We start from the raw sequence: 12,537 nt of genomic DNA on the forward strand, positions 1-12,537 counted from the left end.
TCCAGGTTTTCTTTTTTCTATTACAAATCAGGTTGCAATAAACATCCTTGAACATATACATGCTACATTTTTGTGACATGGTAAACTTATATAGGTGAAGTTGCTGGGCTTAAAGGGTGTTTGCATTTAAAACCTAGAGAGCTTCATGGCTCCATCCACTTTCAAGATGCTCAGAGGGAGCTGGGCTGCAGTGCTAGACACAGAATCCTTTCTGAGTAGCGTCCAGCCAATCAAGATTGGAAGCTCAAATGTAATACCCTCTGTTTTTCAGCAAGATTACAGCAGTCTAGATTGAAAACTGTTCCTATGAATGGGTGTGTGTGGAGATATACATACATACATATATATATAGATATAGATATAGATATATAGATATATATATACACACACACACACATAGATAAAATGCTAAATCCAAGAAGTTTCACAGGCCAAATTGCATTCACAGATGCATTTTTGGGAAATGCGTACAAGAATCGGACGAAGCATCTATTCTCTGTCTTGCTTTAGTAGTTGGAGGATGAATGTTCTTGAAACATGAGTACTGAAACAATGAAATGGAACTGGATGTGTGGCAGGGTTGCTGAGGAGAGCCTGATGACACGGGGTGGGGTGCTATGACTACAGAGGAGGATGTGTTTTCTTATGTAAATTTCTGACCCCCCCCCCCCCAATCAGGACGGAGGGATCACTAACCTCCCATAACTAGACTTTGCCAAGTTGTCAGCAGTACTATACCCGAAAAAAACCAGCCAGCCAGTAGAGGGAAGGCCCAAGAAATAAATATCTGTGATCTTATTGCCTCATCTCCATATAACATATAATTTTTGTGAGTTCTTCAGGGTGCTGTCAAATTGGTAAAATAACTTTATAAAAAGCACTATTCTATCTATATGCTGGCATAAAGTACTCTAAAATATGCAGTTAAGGGAAAAAAGCAAGATGAATTAAAACATGTATAGTATGCTAAATTTATCTAAAAAAATATATGCAGTGCTTATTTTAAAAAAATAAGTGCAATAAGGTAAGAGAAAAGACATAAATATTGAAAGGAAGAAATAAAACTATTTGCATATAATATGATTGTGTACAAGGACATTTAGTCCTTTGCCTAAAGGAATCTCCAAATAAACTACTAGAACTAATAAGTAAATTTAGTCAAGTCGGAAGACAAAGGGTCAATATACCAAAACATCAAAAGGCCAATAAGCACATGAAAAAATACTGAACATCATTAGTCATCAAGAAAATACAAATAAAAATTACAGTAAGAAAATACTACCTACCCATCCTAATGGCTAAAATTAAAAAGACAAAGTCGAATACCAAGTGCTAGCAAAGATGAGGCATAATAGGAACACTTATGCACTTCTGGTGGGAATATAAAATGGTACAACCATTTGGGAAATTGGTAGTTTCTAATAAATTTAAATATATACTTTCCTGTAGCTAGTAGTGTGCTTTTTTTTTTTAATCTTTTTTTTTTTATAGCTACTTTATTTATTTTATTTTTATTTTTGGCTGTGTTGGGTCTTCGTTTCGTGCGAGGGCTTTCTCTAGTTGTGGCAAGCGGGGGCCACTCTTCATCGCGGTGCGCGGGCCTCTCACTATCGCTGCCCCTCCCGTTGCGGGGCACAGGCTCCAGACGCACAGGCTCAGCAGTTGTGGCTCATGGGCCTAGTTGCTCCGCAGCATGTGGGATCTTCCCAGACCAGGGCTCGAACCCGTGTCCCCTGCATTGGCAGGCAGATTCTCAACCACTGAGCCACCAGGGAAGCCCAGTAGTGTGCTTCTAAATGTTTAACAATTGGCTTTGGGGGTAGAGGAGAAGGAAGTCCTGATTTATAGCATTTGCCTGTTTCTGTGGCATAAATATTTCCCCCTTGGCTGATTTCAAGCTACCAATGGGAAGTCACTGAAAGTAGAGTTGGGAAGAAATGCTCATAACCAGCCCCAGGCTGTACAAGCTGGCTCCAGACCACCACTGTCTATGACCCAGCAGTTCCACTTCCAAGTACACACCCAAGAGAAATGAATGCTTATATCCACAAAAAGATGACTTCTCTGAGAAAGTTCTTAGCATCTTTATTCATAATAGACAAAAACTAGAAACAATCCAGACGACCACCAACCAATGAAAGGATAAACAAATCATGCTGTATTCGTGCAGTGACATACTATTTTACAATTAAAAATAATGAAATACTAACACAACAGCATGGATAACTCTCTCACATGTTATAGTAACTGAACCAGATACGAAAGAGGACACTCTTAATGGTTGGTTCTATTTATGTAAAAGTCAAGAATAAACAAAACTAATCTCTGGTGTAGAAATCAGAATAGTAGCTATTTCTGGGATAGGACTTGACTCTTGGAGTGGGGACAAGGTAACCTTCTGGGGCGATGGAAATATATTTTATCCTGATCCACTTGTACGGGTGTGTATTTGTCAAAATTCTCCAAGCTGTTCACTTATGTGTAAAGTCATCTCAATGAGGTCCTTGTTGACATTAAAGAATAAAGACAGTGATTTTTGCCTCATTTTAAAAAACCAATAGAAGAATAAATCACAATTTTTAAATGGTTATCTATAGAGGGATGGAGGAAACTAGGAAGGGACAGGGTTAAAAGCTAGATTCTGAATATACCTTGTTTTGTGGGTTTGATTTTGGACTCATGGGAATAATTTACATAAAAATTTAGACTAAATTAAATCAAAATTGAAAAAAGGCAATTCCCTAAAGTCAAAAAAAAAACAAAATGTTTTTAACTATATATTGAGCTGGTGGCCAACCACACAGAGGGGAATTATTTCAAGAGATTTTTTTTTTTTTTTAAGAGATTTTTAACACAGTAAATTGTAATACATCCTAGTGGGAGAAATCCTAAGGCAAGAAGAACTCCAAAAAAAAGTCTTAAACTTTTTAATATTCATGTTGTTAGTAATAATATTGGTGTTATTATTCTGAAATTATTAGCTATGTATAAAATAAGCAAATAAGTAATTATGCTAATGTTAATAGAAACCAGGAATTTTACCATAAGAGACAGAGATGCAAATATAGAATTAAAAAATGTAGTAAACATTTTATAATCTTAAATTTGAATGGAAAATATTAGTATGAACTGTCAATACATTTTCTTATTTTGAAAATCTATTTCCTAGTTCTGTCCACTGAAAAGGCCTAGAAACAATGACCAGTCACACGGAATGTGTGAGTTTATAGTCTAGTGCCAGTTTATAGTCTCTTAATACTATTTCCCACTAAATGGAACCAGGGCTTCTTGGGGAAATGGATGGTTCTGGTCTGAGGCAGGAAATGCACATGATCAACCTGGAACATCACAACATACTTGAAATTCCTGGGGTCATGTCAAAGGGACTCAGGGCCAACTTGTCAAGGCTCTAACTAGCCACAAATGGGACAATTTAAACATGAATAACTGAAAAGAATTGAAACATGTGAATCGTGTTGAAAATTCACAAGTTTATAATCATGCTAAAAAAAAAAAATCCTAAAACCACTGTTGGATGATATTGGGAAACCAACTTAATTGTCCTGAAAACAGGCGAGTAAACCTGTTTTCTACCTTTGCCATATGAATTGAACTTCAGAGTAACCAAATAGTAGTGGAGGAGATGTTTCTTTTTATAGAAGTATTCCAGCTAATAATTAAGGAATGTCACCATTTGACAAGTCCTAAAAGAAATAATGATTCTAGGCAAAGATAAAGGTATTAGTTTCCTAGGGCTGCCATAACAAAGAACCACAAACTGGGTAGCTTAAAAAAGAAATTTAATGTCTCGCAGTCCTGGAGTCTAGAGTCTAAAATCAAGGTGTTGGCAGGAACACGCTTCCTCTGAAATTCTAGGAGAGGATCTGTTCTTTCCATTTCTAACTTCTGCTGTTTGTTGGTAAACCTTGGCATTCCCTGGCTTGTAGATACAACATTCCAATTCCTGCCTTTGTGGTCACATGAACATCTTCTCCCTGAGTCTGTCTGTGTTCAAATGTTTCTCCTCTAATAATGTCTGGATTAGGGTGGGTTTCATTTTAACCCGATTACATCTATGGGCATGAAGTTTAGGACTTCAACATATCTTTTTGGGGGGGGGATACAATTCAATCAATCATAATCATCAAGGGCAGCTAGGATCCCAGAAAGACACAGGACATTATCTATTATGGCCAAAGAATTAGACCCAAATCAAACCAAGTCTAGATCTAACTACCAATTTACAGAAAAAAGCAGGGACTGAAGAGCACGCTAAAAAACTCCACAGGTATATAATCAGCAAAGTCCAGAATGTGGGAAATTCTACAGGACAAATGACCTGGTTTCCTCAACAAATAAACTGCAAGGAAAAAACAGAGAGAGAGAACATAGTATAGACATAGTAGACATAGCAACCAAATACCCTGTATAACTCTTGTTTGGAAATTTGAATACTTACTAGATATTTAATGATATAGAGGGATTATTGACAAATTTTAAAAACATATCTTTAAATGAGATTCTCCTATATAACATGGGGAACTATATTCAATATCCTGTGATAAACTGTAATGGAAAAGAATATGAAAAATAATGTATATATGTGTGTGTGTGTGTGTGTGTAACTGAATCACTTTGCTGTACAGCAGACATTAACACAACATTGTAAATCAACTATATTTCAATAAAATAAATTTTTTAAAAATTTAAAAAATAAAAATAAAAACATATCTTAATGGTATGGTGGTAACATTTAAAAAAGAGAGCGTTCTTAACTTATAAGAATACATACCCTCAGATAAAATGACGTGATGATTGGCAGGTGGCAGGAGAGTGGGAGATGGGTTAGGCGTGAAGCAAGATTAGCCATGTAAATTAATGAAGCTTGGTGTTGGGTACATGAGAGTTCACTATACTATTTACTTTATATGCTAAAATTTTCTGTCATATAAAGTTATAAAAATAAGATGTAGTATATTTAATTCAGTGTTTCTCAACTTGGAGCAGTATCAGAATCTATTTTCTGAAGTCCTCTCCCTTCCCCAAACTCACTGAGATTTACTGTTCAATATTCTTTTCTAGGATATTGAGTTTCTCTTTTCACAGTCATCCCCTGCAGCTTGATTGATGATGGAGAAGTTTAGTTTTGTTTATTGGAGGCTCCTGTGTAGCTGAAAAAAAACTTTTCATTAGACAAGAAAGGAATTTTTTTTAATTCCTTTTATTTTAAAAGTAGTATGTGCATACACAAGGTAAAAAAGACAATCTAAAAAAGAGCCAAAAAGTAAGATCACTCCTCCTGCCCCAGTTCTACTCCTCAAGGGCTCCACTATTCCAAGTTTCTTGTGAATTGCTCTACACATTTTTTCTAAGCATGTACAAAATAAACGCAATTTGGACCTTACTGCAAGTACTATCTGATGGGTTTTTTTCACTCTGCAGTACACATTAGAGACCTTAGCAGCGAAGATAGATCCTCCTCTTTTTTGTTTTTAATTGCACTATATGGAAATACCATCATTTATTTCAGTCCCCAGTCGGCAAGCATTTTTTCCCCAGTTATTTCCTCTTACAGATAATGTGGCAATGCACCTTCTTGTACACACAGAGAAAAGGAATTTTGTCGAAAAGCTGCATTTCTTAAGAAAACCCCTCCTTCATTCTTTTAGCTCGGGGCAGGAAGCACCCTGTGGTATGAAACAATCACGCGGCAAAACCGTCTGGACCTGACCATATCACCTTGTGATTCCCCAGCCGCTGGGCTGCTGGAGGCTGAGAGGTCAGGACTGCACCCTGCTCCCAAGGAGGGGAGACGCCAGCACCCCCAGCTCTGTGGTTGACAGCAGATGCCTCCTGAGTCCCCCATGTCTGATGCCCCATCGGCACCATGTCATTAGGTAAGTGCGCTGGCTTTGGAGGAGGCTGGGGCTGAGGCATGTTAAACTCAGACTCACCTGGATGCAGCAGTTGTTCAGTTGGTGGTATGTTTAGTTAAGACACTAAATTGCTAATGTGGCCACTGTCTCCGATGGACAAGAGCAGTCAGTGATGTGTCCTCTCTGAAAGGCGGCATGCTGAGTGGGTGAGTGAAGTAAGCTTTTATTTTAGCTTATCCTTTAAAAAAAATTAAAAACTGTGGCTTGTGTTTAATCCTCTGGAAGTCCTCTGTGTCAGCGAGGCTTTTCTTTTCTGCTGTGTGGGACTTTATGTGGGCATCTCTTGCCAGATATCGGAATTTCCTGGCAAGGAAGAGAGGCAATTTGAGTAACCCGCACACAGACAAATACATTTCACTTCAACAAAGCTTTTCATGTGTCATCAAAGATGTGTGAGAAACCAGATAGAACGCTATAGAAAATGCTCTTTAAAAAACATGACGGCTTTAGTGAAGCTCTTGCTACCCGATCTCAAACCGGATAAGTTCAGGCCGCGGCTTCACTGAGGAGGGCTTTGATGACCACAGGGAAAGAGTTGGGGAGACGGTCATGGTCTCAGTTCAGGCTGTGGGGCTTCCTTTCCAGCTTGGACAGTAAGGACCAGGGCTCAGAGCAAAATGCATATGACTTGATTACTTGATTTATTTCTCCTCTTAAAACAATGCTTATGGTGCCTGTTATATGAAAAGTAGATAAAGATTTATTTACAGTCTCTCCCTGAAGAGTGTATTTTGGAGTTGCTCCTCATTGCTCTAAATTACCTTGGTGAAATTTGGCCAGTCCACAGTTATTCAAAGACAAGCATATGCTTATTGGGAAGGCATCAATAAAGTACTTGCTCATCTGACAAGTCTGATGTTTCCATAATGGCATTTGACTTCGGAACAGAGGATACTGGGAAAACATTGCACTAGTGGAACTTGAGGTGGGGATTCAAGTGAGGAATGAGGTGATTGGTTATGGGGAAAGGGTTGAGTCTTGGGAAAGGATGGAGGTCCTATGAGTCAGCCAGAGGAGGTGCAGGATGAGCTGGTTAGAAGTAGAGGTCTGCTCTGTTTTAAAAAATATTTCAAGCATTAACATCAAGGAAAAGTAAACAAAGAGGAAAAGAGCTAATGAAGGTGTGGTGCTGGGTGGCAGATGGACTGACCTAGGATACGCTGGTCAGCCTGGGCACAGAGCCCTGCACACAGTCTGTGCCGATTCCCAGGACTGAGGGTCAGAGACTTTAATGAGCAGGGCCCAGGGGAAACCAGTCTCCAGGTTTCATGGGGCTATGGTGAGAAGTCGGTCGGAGACCCAGGGGATTAGGTCCTAACTGAGAAGAAGCCTGACTCTCTAGGCATCCATCCAGGGAAGCTTTCTGTTTGCCGGCCCCCTGCCCCACTCCCCCTCCTCTGCAGGGGTGTCCCATTTCCCATCACCTGTCCAGTCTCTCTGAACAGCTTTTACGTTCTGAACTAGTTTAGATCCATAGAGAACCTTTTGTTAAGCATTCATTAGCTTGTAAGATTTTTTTTTTCACCCTATGAAATTCTTGCAAGCTTTTTGACATTGTCAAGTGCCTCGATGATTGGGTTTGAACAGCTGTGACCTTCAGCTGCCTGAAGACCTGTAATGCCATCCCTGCTGATTGTAGATTCTAACTCAGGGATTATTTCTGTCAACAAGAAGAAATACTGGAAAGGGGTATAGGGTCCCCCCTTCCTGACTTTGGGGTCTGTAAGCTAAGACCTGCTCTTCCAAGTAAGCTGCTGCTAGTCAATCTTGATTCTAGTTCCTCTAAACAGATCAATTTCCTAGAGAGGCAGAATAACAGGGTGACTGGTTTAGGGGTCAGGACACCTGGATTCAGCGTTGCTTCCACCACTGATTGGCCCACATGCCCTATGGCAAATCCTTCAGTATTTCCCCTTAAGTAAAAATGAAGGGGTTGAATCACGATGCACAAAGATTTCAATAACCTGAAAGGAGGGGCTGAAACTGATGAAATTAAATTTAAAACAATTGGTTGCCGAGATAGATGCTGGGAAAAAGCTAACATTGCTATTCCTACAGAGAAGGTTCAGTTGCCCCTGAATGTGAAACAAGAGTGAGCTGTGGCCACAAGTATAGCTCACAATTTCAGGCAGCATCCGTAGAATCTCAGCTGCCAGAGTAAGGTTAGAGACCTGCCGTGCTCTGTTCTGAGCTGGCAATGGAATCACCCGCCTCCAGCCTCACAGCTGCTTCCAATACTCTCTCCAACGTGGAGCGATTGTTCTTAAAAACCTAAATTTGATTGTGTCACTCTCCTGCTTACAAACCTTCAGTAGCTCCCTATTGCTCTCTGAATAGTCTCATGCAACGTCCTTCATGATCTGGCCCCCGTTGACCTCAAGCCTATCTCTTATCCTCCATTGACCCGCAACCTTGACTCTAGTAGTTCCAAACCACAGGTAGCTCCCAGACCTGGTCCTCTCTCTCTCCCCTCTGGAGTGCAGTTTCCAATACACACACAAACACCCCTCCACCTGTCAGCTTTCCCATCCTCTGGGCTTTCAGAGCCCCCTGGGTTTGCCCCTGTCATAGCACTTCCCGCACTGTATTGCAATTGCTTGCGAGTACTCCACTTTCCCATCCCAAGACAGTGAGCCCCTCAAGACAGAGACTATGCTTTTTCTATGCATTCTCAGCATCTACTGTCTTCCTGGAAGACACTCAGTAAATATCTGTAGAATCAATGGAAGGCTAGGGGAACAACTGGCAAACCAAGTGAATTCAGAGAAGAGTAATAAATATGGTGAGGGCAGTGGAAATAAGGTTATGACAATTGAAGAAGCTGAAACGGTTTAGCCTGTAAAAGAGAGCACATCACAGCTCACCTTCGTGTCAAGGGCTGCCATGGGGCAGTGGGATATGATTTACTCTAGGCTCTCCAGAGGGCAGGGTTAGACTCTGGTGGGAGGGAGGCCGACATGGTACCATGTAAGAAGCAGCGATGGAGACCACTAGGGTGTGCTATGTCCGGGTACATGTGGCAGAAGAAAGATGCCTTGCAGACAAGGGATGGCTTCCTGGTGACCTAAAGAGCCTCCTGGCCCTGAAGGGCCCCAGCACTGTCTCAGGAGTGTGGTTAGAAGGATACTTGTGTTGGGTGAGGCATTCACCCCAATAATATTGAAGGTCCTGCAGAACATGGATTCTATGATCTGCAAGCTCTAAAAGTTCTAAAAGTCTGTGATTCTTTCATCTAGGCCAGAACACCACACAATTTACAAAACTGAACAGACATTCTAATTCCTGACTTCTCTTCTTTAGCAGCTTCAGCGTATTTTACCTATTCCAAATCCACCCATGATGCGTGGTCCACTTAGTTGTTCCACTGGGGAAGGAAATGGGTATATGGAAAAGTTATATCATCTGCCCTAGTTTTTGCAGAATACCAAGAGGCAGAATCTTAATAGGAAACAGAATACCCAAGTCTGAGTCATTAAAGCAAATAGCTTTTCCAGGTCCCCGATGACTTCATGAGCCAAGTTGGTCTAAGAAGTTTCATGTTTCTTACCATTTTGCCTTCATCCCATATCTGAAGTTCAAGAATACAGTCATGGCAGAGTGGCTGTGGGGAAGGGCTCTGGAACTAGATTGCCTGTGTAACCTCAGACAAATCATTTCCTCTTTCTGCGACTAACTCAGTTTCCTCATCTATAAAGTGGATATAATAATAGAACTAGTCTTATAGAGTTGTAAGGATAAAATGAGAATACAGAACATGGGTATATTAAGTACTTAATAAACATGACCTAGTATTATTAGTACTGGTTGAGGACAGGACTTGGGAATAAAGACAATTGATTTCTCATTCCAGTGCTAAAGGCATAGGGCAGTGGTCTTCAGCTGTTCTCTGCACAGCCTCAGAAGTTCCTCAGAGCTTCTGCTGAGAGCCTGGGCTGGGTGAAAGGGACCAGAGATGACAACCATTGGCAAAGAAGAACCAAATGGGGGTGGGGGTGGTGGGCACCCAGCTGGAGCTCATCTGCTGCTGTCTGCAGTCCTAAGACAACTTGTTAATTCTCTAGAAAAATGAGGGTGTGGTGGGGTTTGCACACACAGCTCCATGTCCTTCCTCCCTCCCCAATAATTCCCTGCTTATAGGTAGTCTTCCCACAAAAGGGAGTTTGGATAACTTTTTGATAACCTTTGAATCATTCGTTTCTTTTTCTCTGAAGACAGGTAATTCATACCTTCTGATGTGTTCCCAGGGATGTTGCCAGTTTACATGCCAACCTATGTATAAAATACCTCCCCACCTGATGCCTGCCTGAGGGACACAGTCAGAAAGGGGCAACATAGTGGCAACGAATATGTCTTAGACTCTGAGCTCCCTCCTGGTGGAGTCACTGAAACTCCAAGCCCACTGAAGGCACAGCCCAGCTTTCACCTGACAGAGTCCCAGGGGCCTCATACAGTTTTTAGTGACCATTCAAGTTTTCCCGAGGCTGGGATCAGAGCCACACTCTACTCTGTAGGCGACCTGTATCAACCATCACCACCTCTGCTGGTGCTGGTACTGCATCTCCTTTCTGGTACCCACCTGGGATGGGGCAGGCTCTCCCCCACCAAAGTCATAGCTCTTCTGTTAGATGCCTCAAAGGGCTCTCTTGCTATTCCAACTTAGAATCTTCTTTGCCAAAGACTTGGGATCGATTCCGAGTGGAGTCTGGGCTAAGGGTCAGTTAAGACACCTCCCAGTATCTTGCTCAAAAGTCTTCTTTCTTTCTGATAAGCCTGGACAGTGCGATCCATCAGTGTCCCAGGATAAAGTTCAATCTCCACCAGGGCCCTCCCCAGGGAAGAGATGAGGGGCACGCTGCCTCTGTTCTCTTTTTTGATGTCAGAGTTTAATCTGGCATCCTGCAGCTCAGCTACGTTCCCAGCACACTCATCAAATAACTCTCCTGGTGGCCCTTCAGGTGGACAGAGCTCCTGAAGGGACCCTGCCAACTGGGCTCCCTCTGGGACCCCCAATCTACAGATATGAATGTGCTTCAGGCTTTCAGCACCAGGGGAATTTTCCAAACCTGATAAGAGTGTTATCAGGAAAGAATAAGAAATAATTTTCCTTTTCATAGATTCACAAAGCAGAAAAAACTCTTAATATTGATTTGGCCCATTCTGGCTCCAAGCAGGGTTAGACCCAAACAATAAGTGTTTAAACTTAGAAAGAAAGAGAGAAAAACACCTCCTAGAGACTGAAATGCTAAAATGCCCCCTTATAGGTTGGAGGTTATTTCTCCCCTAATGGCCACACCAGTTCCTTTGTGGTACCACTTGAGCCCTTTGCCTGTTGTTCTGTCCTTAAGGGAAATCAGAAGGAAGATGGTAGCCTGCCTTGGCTATCTCCCATCACTCAGAGGAATTCTCTCTGCCTGAGCTGTTATCCACCCATCACACACACACACTCTCTCTCTGTCTCTTGTTCATTCACTCACTCACACTCACACATCCCTACATACATTTCTAGCTCTAAACTGTAATCACCTGTGTCTGACTTAGTTCTTGGATGTGAAGGGGGAGCCTGGGTATGCAATACCATAAACGTATGTTCCCCAAGAGATGCTTATGCAGCAATCCAGACATTCTCATTGCTCTGCCTTTTAATTAGTTCAGGGAGTTGCAACCTCACAGTGTGGGTGTGCTTGCCAGCTGTGCTTTTCGGGAAGGTATCTGGTCTGCGCTCGTTCTGTTTCCTCCCTCGGTGTTAGGAAATTACAGAGCCGGCTTTCTTTGCTTGTCTTGGAAGTGTGTGCACTGACCTTACCCCACAGAGCCCCGGACACTCCAGGGCCTTTCTGAGCCAGTGCTTAAAGGCCCCTGGGGACCAGTGTGGTGACACTCAGATCTCAGGTCTTGCAGCCCTTTGTCCTTGAAGAGGGAGAGAGAGGATGGCCTTTGGGCTAAAAGGGATTGTTTTCATCTGTAACTGCTCGGTACCCTTGGGCAACCTACTGCACAACTGGTGCCCCCGGGAGCCCAGAGGAGGGATTTTATGGCTCAAGGGAAACCTGCTTGTCTCCCATGCAGGGCCCCGTTCTGGAGGCTGCCAGATACCTTATCCCCATGAAAGGAGAGGCCCCAGAGAGCCCTTCTGGCCTTCCTTCCTCTGAGCTGCCCTATCTCTACCTCCCCATAGGGGTTCTGGGATGGCTGCAGCTGAAATCAAATCTCTCATTGCTGCTGATTTTTTAGAGTAAACTTTTCTCCTCTACACAGCCCCCCCTTACTTTGTTTATGCGTCCTCCCTCTGGCTGCCCAGATCACACTTCAGCTCTATTTTAACTTCTCCACGTTCCAAGCTTCGGCACATCCCCCTCTTTCCCCTGGCGATGGGGTTTTTCCTGGCTTCTCCCCTAGATGTCTTCCAGCTCAGTCTGTGTGGCCAGGGCCTCTCTGATTTGCTGATTCGCTCCTATGGGCTGTGTAGGTTTCTACACCGCACTTTTCAGCTGAAACCCACCAGGGTGAAATTTTCTTTCTTCACTTACGTCATGCTTTGGCATGGGTTCCTCTCTTAGTTTCCTTCTGTCTGCACATCTGCTTTTTGGTGGCTGTTCCCATC

The 12,537-nt window shown here is 42.4% G+C and overlaps 1 protein-coding gene across 1 annotated transcript in view; it reads left to right on the plus strand.

Annotated features, from left to right (window-relative positions):
- Positions 1 to 5,712: 5,712 nt before the first annotated feature.
- The window catches only part of BCAR3 (BCAR3 adaptor protein, NSP family member), a 203,324-nt gene continuing 196,499 nt past the window's right edge, over positions 5,713 to 12,537 (plus strand). Inside the window, exon 1 of the mRNA XM_082476960.1 lies at positions 5,713 to 5,897. The gene's annotated coding sequence lies outside the window, so the exon portion shown is untranslated. The remainder of the gene's footprint in view (positions 5,898 to 12,537) is intronic.

This window comes from Balaenoptera physalus (assembly GCF_965194825.1).
Source record: "Balaenoptera physalus genome assembly, chromosome: 1".
NCBI classification, from domain to species: domain Eukaryota; kingdom Metazoa; phylum Chordata; class Mammalia; order Artiodactyla; family Balaenopteridae; genus Balaenoptera; species Balaenoptera physalus.